Genomic DNA, 26174 nt, shown 5'->3' on the forward strand with positions numbered 1-26174 from the left:
AAAATTTACAAATTAAAAATCACTTTTTAGTTTTTGGACACAATAAACTCCATGCTATACGAAGCTTCATTTTACTCTGCACATTTTGCAAGATTACCATAATGAACTTAATATGTGAAATAATGTTAAAAGCCACTAGAACTAGGAACACAGGTGCAATTCCTGTATTCTGTTTTTAATCATGATGGCTGTCAAATTAAAATGCAAATTAGGATTAATTTACCAAAAAAATGAGCTAATGAATTTCAAAACATGAAGGCAAGCCATCCACAAATGCATTACTGTTGCTACCAAACAGCTTACTGAAAAGGAAGGGGAAGCAGAAGTGGAAGAGAAAGGGCAAGGACAAGGGGAGAGGGATAGGAACAGTGAATGGGAGGAAGGAGAGTGCAGGAAGGAGAAGAATGGAAGGGAAGGGAAGGGAAGGGAAGGGAAGGGAAGGGAAGGGAAGGGAAGGGAAGGGAAGGGAAGGGAAGGGAAGGGAAGGGAAGGGAAGGGAAGGGAAGGGAAGGGAAGGGAAGGGAAGGGAAGGGAAGGGAAGGGAAGGGAAGGGAAGGGAAGGGAAGGGAAGGGAAGGGAAGGGAAGGGAAGGGAAGGGAAGGGAAGGGAAGGGAAGGGAAGGGAAGGGAAGGGAAGGGAAGGGAAGGGAAGGGAAGGGAAGGGAAGGGAAGGGAAGGGAAGGGAAGGGAAGGGAAGGGAAGGGAAGGGTCATTTAATAAGATTTTTTGGCAATGTGATTTTTATTTTGCACTATTCGTCTGATATCTAAGAAATAAATAGTTGCTGAAGGAATAGATTATAAAGTTATTTACATGAAATCTTCAAAGGATTTTCTCTTATAGGGAGAGAAAGTTTAGTTTTAATGATTCAGTATCTCTCATGCTTTGGTGTGTGCCAGCTTCTGTATTACATACATAATAGCCTCATTTGGCAAGCAGCACTGAAATATTCAGTAGCAAAGTTTTGCAACTAATTACTTAAATCATTCAAAATTTTTAGATCTGTCCAGCAATAACAAATTGGATGTCTAAACTTATTTTGTATCACCTATTTGAATATTTATTGAGGTTGCATTAATACTGGACACGAAGCAAAGAAAAACTCAAATACATATTCAATAACAAAATGAGTTCTTTTTCAAAATCAATAACATCCTTGTCCTATTCAATATTTATTTATTGACTACTTCATGTCTGTTTATTTACTCAATCTCCAGAAATATTTTGAAACTGTGTATCACTTCAGACAAGGAACTTTACTTTTTGTGTAGTTAGGACACTCTGTTCATAATATATATATATTATTTAATATTATTTTAAAAAGAAAAACAATGAAGCAAAGGTGGAAGGGGAAAATAGTAGAAAAACTTAGCAAGGAGAAACAAAAGTACAAAATATTTTAGGAAATTTTATAGGTATTATCAGAGCAGTTCAGACCACGGAATTAGTCAAAGAGTTAAATCCTTGGTAATGACTAATATTAGAAGAGAGAAAGAGACTGACACATACACAGTACTATGATGACATGGATAGCTTTTATAGTTCATTCAGAGAGGAACACCGTTGATCAGTGCTGGTTTACTTGTCAGATTGGAATCTTGATGTCAAATATAAGACAAGTATATATGTATTTCTTCCACAAAGTGGAATACATGAGTAAAAATTCCTTTTTTTTTTTTTCTTCCTGTTTTCAGTTCTTCCACCTGTGCACATAAAAGGAAGAAATTGAAGTTTTCTTAGACATTATGAAAAAGTACCTAACTAAGCAAAAAAAGGGATCAATCTAATCTAATTTTAGTTCGAAATTGACAGCCTAGATTATGATGGTAGCCAGGCTTCCAATGCTCCCATGAGGCAAATGCAGTTATGCTATTCACAAAGAGATGGATGCTGGTATGTGTAAGCAGATAAAGAAAAGGAATGATGGGCATGTCTTAAATCAGTTTTGCCAACAGAGAAAATTACTTGTCAAGTTACAGACTGGATTTGTGGAAATGTGTCATCACCTTGTGAGTTCCATTACACTTCAGAGTAATCCAAATGCATTGCAAATAGTTTATTTCGAAGCAAGTAGTACTCAACAAGAACAAGACTGAAAGCCACAAGCAACAACCATTCTACATTGTAGATTTTCCTAATATTACTGCACTTTTAAGACATTAAAAATGAAGTTTTTATGCAGTTCTACCAAATAAATTAATAGCACTACATTAGCAAAGCTTAATGAAATGATGCAGCCTAGAATAAACATTTTTCACATAACTGAACACTAATAATATTCCAGTAGTCTTACTTTTTAGATCTTTGCATGAAATTTCCCTAGAGATCTGAGGTTCTTTTATGCTGAAGACATGTGTACAGCATATGCTCAACCACTGACGTAAACATTTAGAAAATACAATTTTTAATCATCACCAAAGAGAAGAACTCTTAAATCATTTAGGCATAAAGTGCCACTGTGATCCAAATCAAAGGTAATGGGGTGAGAATTTGATAGTTACTTCATATTATTAAAAGCCATGTTTCATTTAAAGTGCCTGAAATCCACGGAATGATCTAATTTCAATATTTATGCAACATTTAGTGTGCAAGGAATTATTTGTTTATTTAAATAGCTACATATTAATTTACAAGACATTTTAATATCCCCCATAACTGAAAAATGATAGCAAGATTTCTATAAAAGAGGGATCACATTGTGCTGTAAAGCTCAGGAAAACTGCAAAAGTGAAAAATGTTAAAAGAATGGAAAGAAATATGTACATCTGTTCACTTGAAAAGTGATGTTACCTTTACTGTACATCTGTGAGGATCATTTCTAACTTAAGGTAATATCAGGTATTTCTTGCCATTTCCAGATATTTGCCAGTTGTCTTTTAGGGGATTTATGACTCATTATCTATTTGTCACACAAGCTGAACAAATCTTCTCTAACCTGTGCCATCAAGAGTAGCTGCAATATTTATTTATTTATTTATTTATTTATTGACAGTATTGTACTGAGGAGAGAATATAAAATTTATAAAGCCTTATGGGAATCACTTGTTTGGGTGTTGAGGATAAATACAACAGCACATTCATTGCTTCAAACAACAGGATGTTGACTTACTTGCAATTTATTGCTTGAGGATTGCTACCTTTTTTGACATAAAATATGTTTATTTTGTATTAACACATTTTTAGGGAGATAAACAGCTCTTAGATACAGGCCTCTGAAGATTCTTCAACATCTGTAATAGAGTAACTTCACACTTATCATATTGTCTACCAAACAAACAAATGGATGATAGAAGTGCAGAATTTTAACAGGTATGCAACTGCATATGAGGCAGTCAGGCCTCTTCATAGCTAATGGTTTATATGAGCATTTTTAGTTTCAATGCATCTTATATAGTTTAGGTATTAACCTTACAAAAAGACAAGTTTTGTCCTAAAAATGTTTAAGTCTGTTTATTGTCTACAATAAGAGACTACATGCACGTAAGATCTTATATAGAGATATTTTTTAAACATATTTCTGTGTGAGGATTGTGTTGTCCCTCACAAGCTCAGAAGCTTTCCCTCCTTCTCCAGTAGCCCATGCAAAACCTAGTTAGTCCTCAGCTTTGACTCCTGTATAATAAATTATAGCAATAACAAAAATCAGTGAAATATATTATCCTGAGTGGAAAGGACAAGGTAGTGCAAAGACAATAAAAAACACATCTAAAAACAAACAAACAAATAAACAAACAAAAACTTTGGACAGAAATAGAACCTAACTACCAGTAATGTTCTGGGGCATCAGGGGCGCCACCATAAACTTGGGGAAGGAATAGAGACAGATATTACTTATCCTTACTCCAGAATGGATTAATCATGGACATGAGCAAGGCCTTGATATTTCGTCCATGGAAAATTAATAACCTTTTGGGGTTCTTGTTATTGAGTAGCAGAGACTGCCATATAGGTATTGTCTAGGAAGCTTCTGACATTGATGGATTTTCGCTGTGTATGGCAAAGAAAATCTAAAAAATCCATGTTTAAATAAACATGAGGAAAAAAAAAAAGAAAGAAAAGTCAGGGGGAAGGAGGAGAGAAAATGACACTACATGTAGAGTTTTACACATAGGGTGAAAAAATAAAAGACAGAAGTAGAAGTTATTCTAGGTTGCATAATAGTTGAACATAGAAACCATAACAGTGAAAAAAAAAATATGGACATAAGATGATAGCTGGTTATTTAGAGTGTTTCTCAAATTATAGTGGAAACTACCTCATAATAAATTATTTGACTAGGCTAATGGAGATTGTCCTCTCCAAACAGTTCCAGGACCAAGGACCCCTTTCTGATGGAAGACTGAGGCTGCTGCTGGCTGGCTCCTCATTCTCTTTGCAGGCAGCAGAAAGACAGGGATCTAATCCCCATGGACTGGTCGTTGTCCTTGGATGGCCTAAAACGTAGCCAAATCAGTGTTCACAGTTCACCAGTTAGGTCACTAACTTCTTTCACCTTCCACTGTACCTCTGACCCTGGCCTTTATTTAATTAGCCTTTTACCAGGTATTAGTTAGATACAATTATGCAAACCAAGGCAATGGCAAAATCAGCAATGTTCATAATAAAGTGTTAAAAAGGGTACATGACTAGAATGTAGAGCTTATAGCCATGACCTTATTCTACTGTGGGTATGCAGAGGAAAAGGTAGAGGACAGGCAGAAGGGAAAGGACGAAAACAAAAGTGATAGAATCTAAAGAGTAAAGAATATAAACATTTTGGGTACATTATAGGGCTGTAATGTCCTAATAACCACAAGGCTTATGTTTTTTACAAGAGTATCCTTCTCCTTAGAGCAGAAGTTACTAAATAATTTATTGCTTGAGTGAATCATTTCATGAGCAGCAATATTCTCTGATTATTAAGCAGGGAGGGAGAGAGAAATGACTTGTATTATCATCTTTGATTTTTATTTTTTATTGTCTTCCTTTCTTTCTGTTTGACCGTGGAAACAACACACTTTTAAATGAAGTATAAAGAATTGTGAATACAGTATTAAGAATCTATGCAGCCATGTTAGTGTTTATGACCTCTATTGAGGGAATTACACCATAATTAATTTACAGTCTCTAGGAGATTAATGCTTTGTTTGTGAAATGCCAAAAATATTTTATCTCAGAAATGATAAATGGATTTATGGTCAAAGGAGTGCTAGTGCTAGTCCAAAAACATCATTCCGATATTTTTCAAATTTTATAAAAATTAATATTATATCAGAGCTGTCTTTTTATCTTTGGAAATATTCATCTAGTAAAAAAGCATATGTTAAAAAAAAAAAAGCACTCTGCTTGATGTATAGAACATGTAGGAGAGAATTAATGAAGTGCTTTGAAAAAAGGAATTTTTTTTTATAAGACAGAAAAATGATTTAGAATGAAAAGGATCTCTGCAGTAGCAAACTGCATCTAATAAATATTACAGGAAACAAAGGAAAAGGAACAAGAATTTTCTTTTATGAGCTTTATACTTAGAAGAATATTTCAAAGATCATCTTGTATTTTAAAATAGTGGTATGGTATTAAGCATAGGCAAGATAAATTATTTTTCTTTGCTCAATGTCATGGTTGCAAATGAAAATGAATGCCTAACAACATTTTAAACAAAAAGTGAAAATGATGCAGAAGCATTCTTTCTTATTGCAGTTGCAGGAAATTACTGTAATGTTTTCTAAATAGTGAATTTTGCAGGTAACATCTTGTATATACTGTTGTAATTTTCTGTAAGGAAGTCTACTAAAATTGTGTATGTCAAATTGTAAATAATTTTATACATGAATGTTTGAAAATAATGCAACACATCAAATGGCTTGCTTCAAAGCAGCAAGTCAGAATGAGATGAGAAGTACCTCATTTTCTTACTCATTATCTAACTGTGGTTGCCTGTATTTTCAGGTGTTGGCAAGTAAAAATCTTGCTGTTTCAGTAATCTCATAAATCTCTTGTATTAGTCAAAGCTGCAATAATTTGGCCCTAAATCCTTGATTTTTCATTGGCCAGCTAGAGAATTTAGAGTTATAATGATAAAGTGAATCATAAAATAACATTGGAAAGTTAAATTCAAATCGCATCCTGAAAACCCTTGTTCCCTTGATTTTCCTCTAGCACACCAAATTTGTTTTGTTGATTTTACAGTGACATTATTACTTACCAGATTTCAGCATGACAGATGCATTCAAAACTCACAAAAAACTTTTATATAACTTCTGTTTGGAAACATGAAACCCTCTGAGTTAAATGAACATATATCATTTGTGCCATTGTATTATATGCAGAGACAAGTAGTATTGAACTAACAACTTCACAGGAACCTAAGATGAAGTATTACTCCAACAGTTCATGAATACCCAGGAAAGTCTGATAAAGCTGTGCAGTGACAGCCCAGACCTAGAAATAGTGAACTTAGAGCAAGAAAGAGAAAAAGGTAAGATCTTCTGCATGTTAAGCAGCATGAGTCATTTCTACTATAAAATTAGGTAACGAACAGATGCCTATAGATTTGATATCATCTAACCAAATTCAGGTATGGTAATTATAAAGAAAATGTGGTGGTATTACCCAGCTGGGCAGATGAAGTCCAGCACAGCTGCTCTCTCACTCCCCTGCCTCAAAGAAAAAGTGGGAGAAAATATGGAAAAAGGCTTGAGGGTTGAGATATGGACAGAGAGATCAATACTAATTACTGTCACAGGCAAAACAGACTCATCATAGGGAGACTAATATAATTTATTACCTATTACTAAAAAGTTAGAGCACTGAAAAACTAAAAGCAAACTAAAAACACCTTCTCCCCATCCACCCTGTTCAATGTCCTCCCCCCGAGCAGTGCGGGGGAATGGGAGCTGCAGTCGGGTGTTCACTCGTTGTCTCTGGCTCCTTCACTGTCACTCTCTTCCTGTCCTCCATGTGGGGTCCCTCCCACTGGATGCTTCTCACAGAGGCCATCCCTGCATGACGCCCCCCACCCAGACCCCCTCCCCGACAGCCACCCCCCCCGCCCCGCTACCCTTGCCTTGTAAACTCAATGCAGGAGGAAAAATTAATAATAATAAAATAAATCTTTCTTATCTTCTCATCCTCAACTTCTCAACATTTATTTTAATAATAGCATTATTCTTGATTCCAGGCACTGGGATAAATTCATATATCTTCTTAAAAGCCTCACTGAAAGTACGCATCTGCAAATTGCCTCTCACCATCCATTCTTGAGTCACTTTGCTGACTTTGCTCACTTTCACTGTCTCATCTTATTTTTGCTTCAGCCTCTTTTGCTCAGGAAACCCATGGAGGAACTCCTAAATATTTGTTATTTTGAGTACTTAGTATGTTTGCTGTCATCTTTATCCATCCAGATGAAAAATTAAAAAAAAATGTGCGAAATGAAGTATTTATTAAGGTTTATTTTATTACTTCTATCATGAGTCTTTACAACTTTGGATTCACATTCTCATCACTGTTTTTTAATTGCCCGTGCTACTTTTCTCTCTATCCATCCTATTAATTTTTCTTTACAAGCAATCTCAGATCATGTAGCCTTTTTTCTGCTCTTGAAATAGTTCTTAAATCCAGTGTTGCTTTTTTCTTCTCTTTCTCTTTTATTTTTGTTTACAGAACAACTTATCATGAATTCTTTTCAACGTCTTCCAGATATTGTCCTTCACTCAACATCTCTTCTCAGTTTCCAAAAGTTCCTGTCTTCTTACAAGGAAATTTTCATTTTCTTCCTTGTCACATTGTTTTCTTTTTCAATTAATTTCTCTTCTGTTTTTTACAATGTGATAAATTATAGAATCATAGAATGGTTTGAGCTGGAAAGGATTCTAGAGATCACCTAATTCCAACCCCTCTGCCATGGGCAGGAACGCCTTCCATTAAACCAGGTCAGACACCAAGGTCAGTGAAGGAGGGGGAGAGGTGCTCCAGGTGCCAGAGCTGAAGATCCCCTGTGGCCTGTGGTGAGGACCATGGGGAAGCAGGTTTTTCCCTTGCAGTCCATGGAGGAGACCACGGTGGAGCAGGTGGACCTGCACTGAAGGAGGCTGAGGCCTGTGGAGGACCCCCACCAGAGCAGATTCCGGGCCGGACCTGTAGCCCGTGGAGAGGAGACCATGCAGGAGCAGGTGACCTGGCAGGAGCTGCTGCCCGTGGGGGACCCAGGTTGGAGCAGTTTGCTCCTGACAGATGGACCCCATGGTATGAGCTCATATTGGAGCAGTTCTTGAAGAGCTGCTGCCTGTGGGAAGCCCATGCAGGATAAGTTCAGAAAAGACGGCATCCCGTGGGAGGGACCCCATGTGGAGCAGGGGAAGACAGTGACCTTGAAGGAGTGGTGGAGATGAAGTGCTATAGACTGACTGCAACCCCCATTCCCCCATTACTTTGTGCCGCTCAGGGGAGGAGGTAGAAGAGGGTGGATGGGGGAAGGTGTTTTTTTGTTGTTTGTTTGTTTTTGTTTGTTTGTTTTTTCCTTTGTTTCTCACTTCTCTAGCTTGTTAGTAATAGGCAATAAATCTTACTGTCTCCCTATGCTGAGTCTGTTTAGCCCATCACGATAATTGTTGAGCATTCTCCCCGTCCTTATCTCAATCCTTGAACCTTTTGCATTGTATTTACTCTCCCTTTACCTTTGGGGAGGAAGAGTGAGAGAGAGCAGTTGTGGTGGAGCTTGGCTGCCCACTTGAGTAAAACCACCACAGGAAGAGAAAAAAAAAGGGGAAAGGGGAAAGGGGAAGGGGAACGGGAAGGGGAAAGGGAAGGGGGAGGGGGAGGGGGAGGGGGAGGGGAGGGGGAGGGGAAGGGGAAGGGGAAGGGGAAGGGGAAGGGGAAGGGGAAGGGGAAGGGGAAGGGGAAGGGGAAGGGGAAGGGGAAGGGGAGGGGGAGGGGGAGGGGGAGGGGGAGGGGAGCAGAGGGGAGAGGAAGGGGGAGGGAGGGGAGGGGAGGGGAGGGGAGGGAGGGGAGGGGAGGGGAGGGGGAAGGGAAGGGAAGGGAAGGGAAGGGAAGGGAAGGGAAGGGAAGGGAAGGGAAGGGAAGGGAAGGGAAGGGAAGGGAAGGGAAGGGAAGGGAAGGGAAGGGAAGGGAAGGGAAGGGAAGGGAAGGGAAGGGAAGGGAAGGGAAGGGAAGGGAAGGGAAGGGAAGGGAAGGAAGGGAAGGGAAGGGAAGGGAAGGGAAGGGAAGGGAAGGGAAGGGAAGGGAAGGGAAGGGAAGGGAAGGGAAGGAAGGGAAGGAGGGAAGGGAAGGAAGGGAAGGGAAGGGAAGGGAAGGGAAGGGAAGGGAAGGGAAGGGAAGGGAAGGGAAGTTGATGAGGTTCTTTGCTCTCATGTCTCAGCCTCTTCAGAGTTGTCACTAATCAAGTTCTTCACCACATCAGCATCTCTCTTTTTTATTTTTCCTCCAGGCACACTAATTATCATCTGTTACAAATGTAAATCAAGATTATAGCACTGGAGTATACTTATCATGTTGCATACACATGAATTGCAATATTCTATCAAGGACTCTCACTCCTAAAAATAATGTGTATGTAACATTTCAAACCTACTATTGGCATTTTAAGGGCTCATCTCTAACAAATTCAGCAGTACTCAGTGGGGGGAATGGAGCAACTGGGGAAAAAAATAAGCCCCTCTCACTCTTTTTTATCAGGGTATGCAGAACATCGTTGTCTCCCTCACTAACAAGGTACCATGCTGAGTGCTGGAAGAGAGAGCTGCTTTGTAACAACATTAAACTGTTATATTTCTTCACAGGAAGCTTAAAAAACTGTAAGCTTTCTCAGCCTCTTGATAAAAGAGCAATTAACTTGTATCTTTATAGTCCAAAGCACAAAGCCTTCCATATCATGGATTAAACAGACTTCTCTCAGTTCAGTTGCTTTAGAGTCTGTAAAATACATTCCTTGCCTTTATTGCAGAGGTTCTGCCATCTTGTTCATTGATTTCAAAGTTAGCAGAATGATATTACAAAAAGAGTCAGATATGTTTAGTTAGGGATCAGTAACTTATTTCACCACTGTTCAGAACATTATTTAATTGTATTTCGAATAAATTCAAAGAACTGCCTTGAGAATATTAATTAAAAAAACACCTTTGACAAATGTGAAACAGTCAGCTGAATGACTGTAATATACTTCTTAATATTTTGACATTAGTGGCCCATGTTTTTGCTTTTTTTTTTTTTTTTTTAACCTTAAAAGAGCTATTTATTATGATTTACGAAGAGACCTTTTTTCGCAGTCCAAAATCTTTGAAATGTCTGTGCTTGGATTATGACAGGACCTTACAGTTTTGACATACAGAAGATAATGCACTGATGGGGATTTATTTCTGCTGAAAGAAAATGTGACACTAAGATCTGTTTTTATTAACATCAACTGTCCCAGATTTCTTGTATGGCCTTTAACAAAGATCTCCAAGGTAGTGCCAGTTAAGGTGGTAAGTCCACACAGCTCAGCACAGCTCAGATTCATGGTCTCAGTCACTGAAGCAAAAAAACCTTGTCTTTGCTAAATTTGAGTTAATAAATATTATTTCAACAACAACAACAACAGCAACAAAATCATTTCTCAGGAGAATCCCTTAATGATTATACAGGCCAAACTTTATTTTTTACTTTTTCACAGCATTTAGCCACTTACTCACACTGACTTAGGTGAAGTCTGTATTTGGTTGTTTGTATCCATAGTAAAGACATGGCTATAGTGTCTCTGATCAGAAGTCATAGGAATATAAAACCTCCCAAGGTGCTCAGTTAACAGTTAGCTAATCCACTGGTTAGCAGATTCACTTCTTGGGTAGGAACTTAAGAAATAGGGCTGAATGTAAGTAATCTTGTCCTGCCTATTCTCTGAGCTCCCATTTATCTCAAGTTTCAGTATGCCACGCAGCTGTCTCATTTTTTGTGAATTACAACAGTGTTTCAAAGGCTCACTTACAAATCAGGAAACCTAGAAATCTGGCCTTTCTTAGCATTGTGGTTTCAAAGCCACAGGGCTTACTTTTTAACAGAATACTGAAACCAATTGGCTGAAGGAGAATTCAGACCAGAGGGATGCTCTTCTGAGGTACCTGTGTACAAGACTCATGTGGCCAGGCACAGGGAGAGAGCTTTGTTCTGCATAGCTTGGAAAAGGAGATGTGCAGTAGAGGTATTCAGGTGCCTCCTCCCAGGCACTACTTATGCATTTTACCCAAGTACTTTATAAAATGGAATGCATAAACAGTTTACAGGGCAGAATAAGAGAAGCATTGTGCTTTATGAGACCATATTTGTCCTTGAAATCGGGGGGGGGGGGGGGGGGGGGGGGGCGGGGGGGAGGGAATCCTTCCTTGTATAATTCAGCACTGGCATATCTTTATTTCATTGAGACAGTCTTTTTCTGAGGACAGGGTCATGTTGCTGGCACTTTTCTCAAGAATTCACTACATATAATGTGGGTATGAGCCTTGAAGAGAATAAACAGCTCTAATAATTCAAATTCAGTACTGCAGATATGCTTAATTTAAAATCCCTTAGAAAATTATGCACAGTTGATTCATGTCCACACATTTCTAAGAACTTCTTTGTTACACTGCTAGTACAGTTTTTATTTCTATTCAATGATTTCTTTCACAGTAAACTCCAGCTTTTGAGGCAATTTGGCAAAAATGTAAGATGTGAAAGGACTGTAGCATTCTTTAAAAGACATCAGTAATAAAGAAAATTGCTGTGAGTGATGTTCCATCAAGTAGGTGTTAAAAAAGAACTAAAAACAAGTGCTGCATTAGTTGCTAATATTATCCCAGAAACACCATTGCACCCTCTTGAAATAGGTAGAAGAAAGCAGCTGACACTGGTTAAATCAGTACTATCATAAAATCATTATTTTTAAATCTTTAAATATGAAGTAGTTTAATAAACAGAACTCTAGTTTATGGCACCAAAAAGTAAAAGGGTTCTAGAGCACAACTGGAAGTCCTGTTTAATAAATGATTATTATTTTTTTTTTTTTGTCTTGCAAAGGTTTTCCTTCCTGGCACAGTGAGAGACCAGACCTCTTCAACATCTGTAAGCTTTGGAGTGGCTTGTGAACGGAACTTGTTATGTCTTTACTGCCAGTCCTGGAACAACTTTGAGCTCCTGATGGAGTCCTAGTCCTGATGGGTACCCAGTCATGATTTTTTATCAGTGCGGTAACTTGGCATGCAGCAGCCCTGCTTACCAGGCCTGGTAACACAGAAAAGAAGTCTAGGTCAGCAAGTCACATCAGACTTCAGTAAGGGTACAGGATTTGGTAAAGTGCCCTAGCAAATTTAGAACTGCAGTTGTGGTGGACTTTCTGCTTGGTCTGTAGTTTCGTTGCCTCATGTCTTATTTTCTTGTGAGAGCAATATAAATGTCCAGGAAACTGAAACAATTTACTGAAAGAAATGGAAACTTTTGCATTTGATTTAAAGCTTTTCTAGCAAAGTTAATGGAAAACATATCATATGCAATGCAAAGTAATAATCCTGTATTTACAAAAAGCTTATCTAAACATTATAACAGGTCTTTCCTATCTCTTAACTCTAGGTTCCTGATAAATGGATTAAAATTGTTAACATTATCCTCCTTATACTGTAAAAATAACTGTATTCTCCCATGCTCTTTACTAGAGATGTAACTCAGTAATGGTAAATAACATCACCTAAAGGGCATATATTAAATTACATTAACATTTGACTTCCTTTTTTTTTCTTTTTCTTTTTTTTTTTTTCTTTTTTCATGTGGTAACATTCTCAATTTTCTGTAAGTAAGAGTGATAGGAATACCTTCCTTTCTGGGATATACATTGTAATCTGCTTGATATCGTTACTATGGATACTATTATTTACAGAATTATTTACATTGCCTGTACATTTTAAGAATCTACAAGTTCAGTACAATGTTTAAAAAATATAGCAGGGTTTGTGTTTTCTTAATACCTTTTATTTTACAAATGATCCTACAGATAACTGCTCGGTTTTTAGTGATATTTGTATCACATCAAATCAATTATGATCAGCAAAACAGCTTTCATTACATTGAAATGACACCACATATATTGCATTTTTATCTGCTAAAGTATATATCTCACCAAGCTTATGGAATCAGTCAGAATATCTCTAGCTATGAATTCTTAAAAAATAACTTCATTGTATGCTTCTTGTTTTATATTTTTTCTTACTGTGATTCATTTTCCAATTTTTCAAATTAGATTGTCATAAGGAGAAATCTAATTCCCTCTCCCTCTTAGTTTGCCATGCAAATGACAAAAAAAGCTTAACTTTTTTTTTTTTTTGGGGGGGGGGGGGAGGGGTGGGGGGTTGGGGTTGGTTAATCCAGCAGAAGTTAACCACCACACAGCTGTTCACTCATGAGAGAACTCATGGCTTGAGTTTAACAGGTAAAGCAAAAGCTGTGCATGCAACCAAAGCAAAACAAGGAATTCATTTGCTACCTCCTGCTGTCAGGCAGGCATTCAGCCACTTCCAGGAAAACAGGGCTCATCATGTGTAACGTTTTCTTGGGAAGACAAATGCCATCACTCCAAACATTCCCCCCACACAGACCTCTTCTTTACCCCAGTTTTTATTGCTGAGCACATTTCCATATGGTACGGAATATGTCTTTGGTCAGTTTGGGTCACCTGTTCTGGCTGCATCCCTTCCCAGATTCTTGTGCACCCCCAGCCTCCCTGCTGGCAGGGCAGGTTAAAAAGTAGAAAAGTCCCTGGCTCTGTGTAAGCACTGCTCTCCAACTACTACAAACATTGGTGTGTTATCACTGCTATTTTCATCAAAAATCCAAAATACAGCATTGTATGAGCAGCTATGAAGAAAATAAACTCTATCCCAGCCAAAACCATGACAGACTTACATCAAGTGAATTTAATGGTCATTACTGATATTAATTTAAGCAATAACAGAAGCATTTCACTGTTTCTTGAGTGTGTGATCTGCCCCTGGAACAGTCATATTAGAAGGCACCAAGCCAAAAGCTTAACCTTCTTAAGGGAAATGGATTATTAATATCTTGTCAAATCTCTGGCATTTCTGTCTTTGCTACTATACTAAAAGCTTGAAGAATCTATTGCTGAATAAATGTGTGAAACCTGACTCTAAATTTTGTACACTATATTTGACTGACAAGAAAGACAAAATACAGTGAAGAAAGACTCATAATCTGAACATTGTCATGATGTTGAAAGATGAGTTTTCAGAACAGGTCAAATAGTTTCACACTAAATCGACTTTATAAATGTAATGGTTTGTGCAGCAGCTGAGCAGAATTTCTTACGACACACCACTTACACCCTTAGAATCACTCTAACAATCCTATCATAACTAGATAATCAGTGACAAAAAAGAGCTAAGTTATGAATTTATATTAAAAAGGCAGAAGAATTTTAACAATAAAATCCTAGCATGTTTATAGAAACTGTATGAATCCAGTATGCAAAGATGCTGACTGAAATAATTTTAAATAGAATCTGTAACTTTAATTTAATTTAGTCTCCACAAACCAAACCGAGTCTTAAAAATAAAGTTTGCTGCACCCTTCCAGTACACCAAAAAGGTCAATAGGAGACAAGAAAAACAACAAACTTTGTTCCTTCGTTCGTTCCTTCATTCCTCCCTCCCTCCCTTCCTCCCACCGTCCCTCCCTCCCTCCCTCCCTCCCTCCCTCCCTCCCTTCCTTCCTTCCTTCCTTTCTTCCTTCCTTCCTTCCTTCCTTCCTTCCTTCCTTCCTTCCTTCCTTCCTTCCTTCCTTCCTTCCTTCCTTCCTTCCTTCCTTCCTTCCTTCCTTCCTTCCTTCCTTCCTTCCTTCCTTCCTTCCTTCCTTCCTTCCTCCCTCCCTCCCTCCCTCCCTCCCTCCCTCCCTCCCTCCCTCCCATGTCTGGTTTTCAATTTTTGTCCTGGTTATGATATGGAAAATACTGCATCCCTACTTGAAGATATGACTGTACTCAATTTGCCTTTGACAGGAGAAAGTAAGCTCCTGTCTTTCTTCTGTGTATTCTGGCTAGAAATAGATATGATATTGACCTCAAATGTCTCTAAGTAGAAGGTTGTTTTCAAAACAAGTCAGTGAGTATACTTTGGTAACAGGAGGCTAGCTTGTTTTGGGATGATTATTTACTAATTTTTGACTATTTTTGGGGCCCCTCACTACAAGAAGGACATTGAGGTTCTGGAGCAGGTCCAAAGAAGGGAAATAAAGCTGGCGAACGGACTAGAGAACAAGTCTTAAGAGGAGCAGCTGAGGGAACTGACTGACATTCCATAGCCTTAAGAAACGGAGGCTCTGAGGAGACCTTATCGTGCTATACAATTAACTTAAAGGAGGTTATAGCAAGGTGGGGATCGGGCTCTTCTATCAAGCACCAAGAGACAAGATGAAAGGAGAAGGACTCAAGTTTCACCAAGGGAAGTTTAGGTTGGATATTAGGAGAAATTTCTTTACTAAAAGGGTTGTCTGGCATTGGAATAAGCTGCCCAGGGAAACAGTTGAGTCATCATCCCCGGAGGCCTTCAAGAAATGTGTAGATGTAGAACTTAGTAGCACGGGTTAGTGGTGGACTTGTCGGTACCAGCTTAAAGGTTGGACTAGATAATCTTAGACATCTTTTCCAACCTGAATTATTCTGTGATTCTAAAACTTAACATTTAATAACCTTGTAAGGTCTCTGTGACAGCCAATTTTATAATGGCAAGATTTTCACACTTTACTAAGAACTAATTGAATACTTGTTGATGATGTGAACATACAGAGTGGCCACGTTTCATTCTCATCATCAATGTCCTTATCACAGACCAAAAGAACTGTCACAAGTAATGTGTGCAAAGCCACTTGTACAATGCCTATATATTTTATTGTTTTGTTAAAAATGAATGTTATAGGGTAGTACAATTGACAATGTCTCAGAAATACTAAATATACTTTACACAGAAAATCATGAAAAGTGTCATTTACTTTTCACTCTTTTCCTGGCACTACATAGTTTTAGGGGAAATTTATGGCAGCTTAAGCATTCTGTGTAATAATCTTTAGGGACACACTGAGGAAATCAAGCTTGTTCTAGGGCATTAGATACTGCCAGAAGGAGAAGTCTAGTTCTCATTTCTGATCTTCAGGTGTAACACTGCAATTCCTAAAGTGTGGTTTAATGAATGGAGGTAACTTTTTTATTTTTATTTTATTTTATTGACTGTTTTGGTTCTTTGAATACCAAACTTCATTTTTCTATGTGAACAACTGAGAGTCTTCACAGTGTGAATTACCTATATGTCTGAAATTTCCAAATTTAATTACTTCCTTTTCACATGTCTACTAAAAAAAAAAAATATTTACTACTATAATATTCATTTTTTCATGGAAACTAAGATACCTTTAACTTAAGAAAGTGAGACCTACCCCTTTTCACCACTAAAGTAGTAGATAGGACTTTCCTGATCTAGTCATTCTTTGTCACATTTATTTATGTTTATGGAAAACTGTGTTATGGAAGATTACATCGTATTAAATATTTTGTGGTTCTGAGTAGTGTATATATAAATCTAGTTCTTGTCTCTGTCTGCTTGCAGCAAAACATTAATAGGAATATTATCAGCTCCAGCTGCCTAAAAGCAGATTTTAAGAAACACATTTGTGAAGCAATCTGGTGCATAAAATGTGCAGAATTTTCTAGCTGTATCAAAACATATTTCTTCAGTTTCATTTTAAATTACTTTACCAATCATTATAGGTAATGCAACAACTTGAGCATGATCTTATGCAGACTGCAAAACAATTATTAACACTTGGAGTAGAAATATTAACTATTTTTGATATTTTAGTATTTGTTTTTCTGAACATTTCCATCCTATAGGCAAGAGTATTAAATTTAAAAAGACTGTTATAGACAGAAAAACTTTGATTCAATTTTACGAAGATGGCACTACCTTTGACTGGGGATGGAACCAATTAATACACTAGAGGCCAAGACAACCATCCAGAGGGACCTAGAGAGGCTAGAGAAATGAGCTGACAGAAACATCACATAGCTCAGCAAAGCAAAAAGTAAAGTCCTGTCCCAAAGACCAAAGACCACCTGGCAGCAATACAGGCTGGGCACTGATGGACTGGTAGCAGCTCTGGGAGAATGGCCTTGGGAAGCCCTGGGGGACTGGAAGCTGAATATGAACCAGCAGTGCGTCCAGACACCAAATAAAGCCATCAGCATCTGAGGCTAAATGAGTGGGAACACAGGCAGCAGGTTCAGGGAAGTGATTAATCAGTGCTGATGAGAACATGTATACATATTGTATCCAGTACAGAAAAGATATCAATGAACCACCAGCATGGTCAGGGCTGAAGAACCTGTCCTGTGAAAAGAGGCTGAGGGACCAAGGCTTATTCAGAATGGAGAAGAGTTGTGTCGGGGGGAACCTAACAAAAGTACCCTAGTGCCTATGGGGTATTATGATGGAGACAGAGCCAAACCCTTCAATATGGGCACAGTGGGAGGATGAAAGTCAGTGAGCATAATTTGAAACAAAGCAGATTCAGACTGGACATAAGGAGAAATTTGTTCCCCATGAGGGCTGTTGAGCAGTGGAACAGGTTGCCCAGGGACACTGTTGTTTCTGTGCTTGGAAGTTGTCAAAACCTACCGGTACTAAGCCCTAAGTAACCTGACCTCAGAGTTGCCCCTGTTTTGAACCTGTTAGAGTAGACTTTGTGCATTACCTTCCAATCTGAATTGCCCTTTGATACTATGAAATAATTCCTGATTTTGAAAAGAAAAAAAAAAAAGAAAAAGAAAAAAAAAAAGAAAAAAATGTATTTGCACATTTTACAAGGCATTTTGGCTTATACATCAAACTGAACTGGTTTTGTAAGGCAGTATTTTGTGTATAGATTTAGTGCCATTCACAGATTACACAAAACTGGAGGGAGTGGCTGATTCACCAACGTGGCATGCTGCCATCCAGAGGGACCTTAACCATCTGTAGAGGTAAATTGACAAGAATTTCATGAAGTTCAACAAGGTAAAGTACAAAGGTCTGCACCCGACGAGGAAAAACACCAGGCACGAGTACATTCTGGGGACCACCAAGCTGGAAAACAGCTCTACAGAAAAGGACCTGGGAGTCCCGATGGACACCAAGTTGAACATGAGCAAACAGTGGCATAAAGCCTAGTTAGAGTGTCTCTAGAAGTCCCTTCCAACCTCAACCATTCTGTGATTCCTTGATTCTGTAATCCTGTACTTGACAGCCTCATTTGACTTCTGTATTAGCCAGTTCTGAGAAATATTTATGGTAAGTTCCAACTATTACTTTTTTTTTTCTTTTTTTTTAAACAATTTTGATTAAGCATGAAAAAATTCTTCTACTTTTGCTCAAACAAGTCAAAACCAGAAAGAATCTAAAGGCCTTACATGCTAAATTTTAGTTAAACTCAGAACTAAGAACTAATTTTCTAACCCTGAATTTCAGTATTAATTCAGATGGTAAAAACACAATTAGTGTAATCAGTAACCTAGATAGGACAGTTAAGACAGATGACATATGTGATCTGATCAACGTGACTTAAATAATCAAACAGGGCATCTTATATATTGTATTGCATTAGTAACAGAGCAGTACAGAAAAAAGTTTTGCTCCCCTCAGTATGAACACAGCTCTGCATGCTCAAGATCTTGTGGAAAAGAAAAACAGAAATCCTTGATGCAAAAAGAAGTCTGGAACAACTGACATAAACTCCTTTGAGATTTATTCAAGGGAAAAGTTATTTAGAACAGCTGTCTTGCATGCCCTGTCTCTTTTAATAATTTCACAGTTACACTAAATGGCTTAGATAAAGTGCACATACTAAATTGGTTGCAATCTACACACTCTGAACTGCATTTCATACAACACCAAATCACTTCAATAACATCCTTAATGGTATTGTATGCTTTTTGAACAGGAAGAATTACATTTTTTGAAAACCCATGAGATCTTGTGCTGCATGCAAGCTCAAGAAAATCCTTTGCAAACCCTCAGCATGAACAAAAAGAAAAAAAGGGAGGGGGAGGGAATGACTTAGGACCTTTCCATACCCAAGCCCCAGCCATTAACAAAGGTGTGAAGCCTTTTACTGTTAAGTTCATAACAACATATTAGAAAAGAAAAGCAAATCATTAAAATGATTACCAAGAAAATAAAAATAATTTAAAAATAATAATTGGCAGAGTCTTTAGTAATAATAAACTACATAGGTTGTCATGGTTCGCACTACTCTTTCCAGTAAAAGCCACCCAAAAGAATTTATGAAAAGAGATAGAATGAGGCATGTCTCCATTCTCATTACATAATTTCTGTTAACAAGTAATAACAACAATAACAACAAAAACAGAGGTGAAAAAATTACAATGACAACCAATGCTTTGTTTAATTTGAGAAGGAATGCAGAAGATAGAGCAGAAAGTACTTTATGTTTCTTCCAAACAATGAGAAAAAGATCAAAATCCCTTCAGTCCGCTTCCAAAAAAAAAGAAAGAAAAAAAAAAAGCTTAGAATTAAAATAATAATCTTTTTTGCTCTAAGCATGTGCTGGGAATCCTGCATGATTGTCTAAGTAACTGCTACTGTATCCAGTTTGGGGCCACTTGTTTTTAGTCCCTTCACTCAAATTTCTCCATAAGCATGAGTGCAGCAGAATCAAGTACCGATTTAAATTAAATTTAAAAATAATATTAATAGTAATAATAAAAGTTTATTATAGGAAGATTTTGTAGCTTCTAACTAAAATCTTCTAACTATTCATAAACAATCACTGAACCGGATTTTGACAGACTGCTTTCAAATGTGAAATATTAAAAAATAAAAATAAAAGTAAAACGCATCGTGACAAGCTAGTCATTTAGTAAAGCAAGAGTAAAAGCCTTTTCATGGAAAAATTTTATTTTCCCTGTAAAATACACCTACTGGGTTGCCTCAACAAGAAGTGTTGAATAAGGAAAGAACTTTTATACAATCATAGAATCATTTAGGTTGGAAAAGAGACCTCTAAGATCACCAAGACCAACCATTAGATCATCAAGTCAACTCTTTAGTTGAAGAACTAAACACGTCATCTGAAATTCACAGTGGTTAAGAACAGGTTTACTGTTCTTTAGTTTCTGAGGCAGTCTATCTTAGAAAGTAAATCTGAAAAAAAAAAAGGAGAAAAAAAGGAATATATTCAAAGGTTCATAATGTAATGGTTATAAATTTTGAGCATATCAAAATTTTTGTTTCTACAAAAAGATTTTTTTGGTTGGATTGAGCTGGGTACTATTCATCTTTCTGATGGATTATGCTGCTTAGTCAACATTCCCCAGAAGAAAAAATAATCATGAAGGGAAATTAAGTGATCTCTGAATTATGAAAATATCTCTAGATGTGGAAGATATGAGAACTATAAGAAAGATGTGAGAAAGATCTGAGATGCAGAAATTTCATTCAGACATCATCCATTCAAGAGGAGAAGAGAGAAGAAAGAAAGATATATCAAGCACATCTGTGACTCCCATTAATCCTGTTTATGCTCTATCTTTCTAAACATTACACCTTCTAGGTGAAGTAACTATTTTAGAAAGCATTGGTATGTATGATGTTAAAAAATCCTAGTTTATTCAAAGTCTTACATCTACCATGAGAACAAAACATCTATGGTTAATGGAAATAATTTAGACCAATATTCTTGTATTGGGTTTGCATAGGAAGGTTTCGGTAGCAGGTATCCTGTAAGGGTGAACTTTATGTGAATAAACCAGGGACTGCCCTTGTGTTGAACACAGATGGTTCCAGATAGCTACGTAAGGGACCTGCCTCTGGCCAAAGCTGAGACAGTCAGTGATGCCGGTGGTCCCTCAGTGGTGGCATTTATAAAAATTGCTGCACATCAGCTGTGAGGGAGAGGAGTGAGAAAATGTGAAACAACATTGCAGATGTTATGAATATGGAGCAGGAGGAGCAAAGGGGCAGACACTGACATGGACTAAAAACTGGCTGAACGGCCAGGCCCAGACAGTACTAGTCAGTGGCACAAAGCCTAGTCAGAGGCCAGTAATGAGAAGAGTACTCCAGGGGTCCATATTAGGTCCAGTCCTGTTTAACATCTTGACTTATGATATGGATGATGGGACAGAGTGTACCCGCAGCAAGTTTGCAGATGACAAAAAACTGTGGGGAGTAGCTGATTCACCATAGTGCCATGATGCCATCCAGAGGGACCTCTACAGGCTGGAGAAATGAGCTGAAGGAACTTCATGCAGCTCTACAAGTAGTAGTGCAAAGTCCTACACCTAGGGAGGAACAACAACACGTGCATGCTGGGGACCACCAAGCTGGAAAACAGCTCTGCAGAAAAGGACCTGGGAGTACTGGTGGATACAAAGTTGAACATGAGCAAACGATGTGCCCTTGATGCAAAGAAGACTAACAGTAATTCTTGGCAACGTTAGGCAAAGTATTACCAGCAGGTCAAGAGAGGTGATTCTTCTCCTCTGCTCAGCACTGATAAGGTCCCATGTGAAGTACTGTATCCAGTTCTGCTCCCCCCCCCCCCCCCCCCCCAACAAAAGAACATGGACATAGCGGGAAAAGTCCATAGTAGAACCACAAAGATGATCAAGGGACTGGAGCACCTCTCCTAAGAGGAAAAGCTGAGAGAACTGGGACTGTTCAGCCTGGAGAAGAGAGAACTCAGGAGAAATCTTACCAATATATATAAATATTTGAAGGGAGGGTGCAGAGAGGATGCAGCCAGGCTCTTTTCAGTGGTGTTCAGTGACAGGACAAGAGCCAAGGCTAATAGAAGCATATATGCCACTCCAGAGAGTGGTGAGAGTTCAGGAACACATCTGAAGAGCTTGTATAACAAGACATTCAGGATGAGGAACAAATAGGACAAACTGGAAGTTTTGCTCCTTTTGCAGTTATGATAGTATTGGTAGTAGTGAGACTTGGTAGGATGAGTGCTAAGATACGTAGCTATCAGCTGGTCAGGAGGGATAGGCAAAGCAGGTGACATGGAAGTGCTGTGATGTGTGTAGGGGAGGGATTAGACAGTACGGCCTTGGCCATTAGGGGTGATGTGGTAGAGAACCTCTAGGGGAGGATTAAGGGGATGGATAGAAAAGTAGATGTCTTCATGGGTGTCTACTATCGACAGGCCCCCAGGGTGATAACATGAATAAGTTATTCTGTAGACAACTACAGGAAATCTCTGGATCAGTTGCTAATGTTCTTATGGGAGACTTCAACTTCCCAGACAGAGACTGAGAACATCCTACTGCCTCAACAAGCAAGTCTGGGAAATTCCTAAATCATGTAAAAGATGACTTCCTGTCACAAGCACAGAGTGAGCCAACAGGAAAGGTGTCCTCCTAGATCTGTTGTTTAAGAAGGCCTTGTGGGAGAGGTGGTGGGGTGTCTGTCTTGGCCACAGTGATCATGAAATAGTAGAATTAAAAAATTTTAGTGTAAGGAGAGAAAAAGTTCAGCAGAGTTGCCACCCTGGACTTTAAGAGAGCAAACATTAAGCTTCTCAGGGAGTTGTTAGCGGTGTCCCCGGAGAATCTGCTCTAGAGGTCTTAGGGGTCTACAAGAGCTGGTTGCCTTTCAACAACCCCATTTTAAAACCACAGAGCAGGCAATCCCACCGTGCTACAAGTCAAGAAATTGGAAGACTGGAAATTGGAAGACAAAAGACTGGCCTGGCTGAACAGGGAACTCAGCAACAGAAAATGTTATGTGAGAAAAAGAATTTCTAAACTAGAAGGAAAAAAACAACAGAGTTCATAGAATCACAGAATATCCTGAGCTGGAAGAGACCCACAAGAAATATCGATTTCAACTCCTGTCTCCACAAAGGACCACCTAAAAATCAAGCCATAATTGAACAGGCTTGCTGTTTTGACCACTTTCCTGGGAAGTCTCTTCCAGTGCCCAATTACCCTCTTGGTGTTGGGCAAGACAACCTTTTCCTAATATCCATTCTTAGTCTCTCCTTATGCAGCTTCATACCATTCCCTTGGGTCCTAATAGTTGCATACTATATAAAAGTAGCTATAGAATGTTATAAAGTCTATTTAATTGGGTAGATGGATACAAAGCCTGGACTGCAAAACTGTAGTTATTTCTAGTTTTAACACAGGCTTTTTAAATTGATTTAGACTAATTATTGAAAAACTTTTTTGGTTTAACTTTCCATACCTTAGTACAGCAAAGCAAGTTTTCTCCCTTTTGTAAAATAAATACCCTACCTTTTGCAAGATAAGGAACAGTGTATTCAGATGTATTCTGGCATTTTATTAGAAATCCCTACAAAATAATTAACTTCACTTAGTATTAATTAACTTCATAAACAGTCGACAGTTGTCAAACTTAACTTGTTTCCTACTATAATTTCTAATATATAAATTTAAGAAATATAACTACAGCTTGATGATCAAAAATCTGGTGGTGTTCCTTTCAGTAAGACGTCTTGAATAATATCAAAAGGAAACAGAAGTAGAAGTAAAAATAACAATAATAATAATCCTATTATATGTATATGCCTTGTAATTTTTAATACTGTGTTGTGATATTTTTATTAAACATCAACAGGGAATAGAAAACAAAGGAAACATGACCTCTTCCACAAACATTTGCTGAAGGAAAGTGCCAACACCATATGCATATAAAGTCATATCTCCTTGTTGAGTGGGCAATATTGGTGGTAGGGCGATGGTTGGACTAGATCTTGGAGATTTTTTCCAACCTTAATTCTCGCTTTCTTTTTGATCTTAAGATTCTATGCTTCTATGATTTATTAGTGAAATTGTTGAGCAACAACAGTGTTTCACATTTCCAGTCTTTGAAATGAATATCAATGACAAATATTAAAGACAAGAAAGATAAGGTGGTTTCACATGTGAGAAATAAATAATTAAATAAATCACAGTGATTTCACATGTGATAAATAAATAAATAAATTTCAAAGCCTGCCCTAGTTAACAGGCAGAGAAAAGTGAAATCATATAGAGATTTAGATTCATAGTAAAATTATTTCACTGATTAGGATAATTCAGTCTATTCAAAAGAGAGTGCTAAGAAAAAAAAAAAGCTGTAAGGTAGGAAATGTGTTACTTATTATAACTCTATGTTTATGTATAGTCCTTGATTGCAGACCATAAGTGAATATTTCTGCAAGATTCTTGCACTGCAGTTAGACATTCTTGCATTATGCAGGAAACTAGTAAAGAACTAGACATAGCTATTGTGATATAAGGACTCTTTCAGAAACTTTGTTATGGCAGACAAAAAGACAAATCTCCAGATATGCCAGACTAGAAAGCTGAATTAGATGGAGAAAGTAGCAAGCCAGAATCATATTTTCAGAGCCAGATTTTGCAAAGACAAAAATTGTAGTTAAGCAAAAATATTTGATGGTGGTAGATGTATTTTTTTCCCCTCCTTTTAATAACACATAAATATGTTTTCTGTGATTCATTTCACTTTTAGGAAATTGATTGGAAATGAGGATTTTCAGCTTCCTGTCTTTTTATGTCTACCTTCATAGACCTAGACCTAGTCCTACATTACTGATGACTCTAAGAGTTCTGATATTAATTTAGTTTGGAGAAAAACCGTCTTAGAATATAACCTAGTGAAGGTAAAACACATTTTACACTCAGAGTGTAAGTCAGAGTTTCTACAAGAAGTGATGATACTATTTTCTTTAACAATTTGTTCACTAGGAAAGAGGAAAACATAAATGGGCCCAATGAAAACAGTCTGGTAGCCTATCTAATATGCTATCCCATGTCTGACCATGGTCAACACTCCATACAGAAGAGGAAGATTAAAAAAGAAAAAAAAAAAAGTCTCTCTAAAGACAACTGTGGTTGAAGCAAATAGTCCTAATTAGCTAATGTTCAGATTTCAGTCTAGTAAAATGGGTTTGTCTAAAATTCATGAATGTCACTTATTTATTCATACTGAAAAGGAGAAATATTGGAAATGAAAACCATTTGTTATTTATGTATTTCATGGAAAACAGATACTGATTTTGATATGATTGTGGAAGATTTTATTATGCATTTAAAGATGATTATAGGCATAAATTGATGACACAGATATGTAGAATAATTGCAGACTTGTTTTAAAACAAGAAATGCAGAAAAATGTCCTAGTTTTTTGAAAAATAGTACAGTATCCTTTAAATAAGGTAGAGATGATTGGAATGAAGGATGGATGCTGTTGCATTATTTAGTGTTTGCATGCTAAGATTTTGTGGGACAAAGGGTGATGGAGATGTACAGAGGTGAAAAAATATATTGCAGGAATGACTTTGAAATGTTTATGAATTCTAAGGAAGATGGAAAATTAAAATTACATTAATGGTGTGCTGAGTTGGCATACAAAAGGGAGTTTTCTTATTAGCTTATCAATCATTACTCCTTTATTAATGGAACAGCAAATTATTTTGCTTGCACAGTAATACTTTTAATAGGAATGAACTCCATTTTCTTCAGCAAAAATTCAGATGTCTTACTGGGACAAAATATTCAGTCCTTGGCCTCACAGTTTGTTCACCTGGGAACCAATTATTAACTTCTAAAATGGAGAACCCTTCCAATAAATTTTAAATAATTCATATCCTAATTTCATGTATATGCATTAAACTGAATCAAGTATGATCATCTATTTTAATGAAAAGTGTGAAATCCTCTCCATAATAGTTCATCTCATAAAAATGACCACGTTTCATACTAACTACATCCATTAAATACCAAAAATATATTGACCAATGTTAACCATAGGTCACTGATTTCTAAGCTTTTCATTCTTGCCTACTACTTTTATATACAGCAGTGGAAGAGAATGTTTACAAAACTCTGTATAAACATGTTCATAAAGAGCACAAAGAATAAAAGACAGTGAGTCAGAATTCTGATGAGCATTAATAAATCTTCATGTACATTACAGCCCCCAGAAATGCTGACAATTACTCAGTGGCTGTGCATGGATGCTTATATATAATGCTGAAAGACTGTAATTATCAGTAAAATTTTGCATCCACATCATTTCATTCCAGTGTGAATCATGACTGTCATAAATATTGTGTACACTAAAAATGGTCATTTGGTTA

This window comes from Anser brachyrhynchus (assembly GCF_964034855.1).
Source record: "Anser brachyrhynchus genome assembly, chromosome: 1".
NCBI lineage: Eukaryota > Metazoa > Chordata > Aves > Anseriformes > Anatidae > Anser > Anser brachyrhynchus.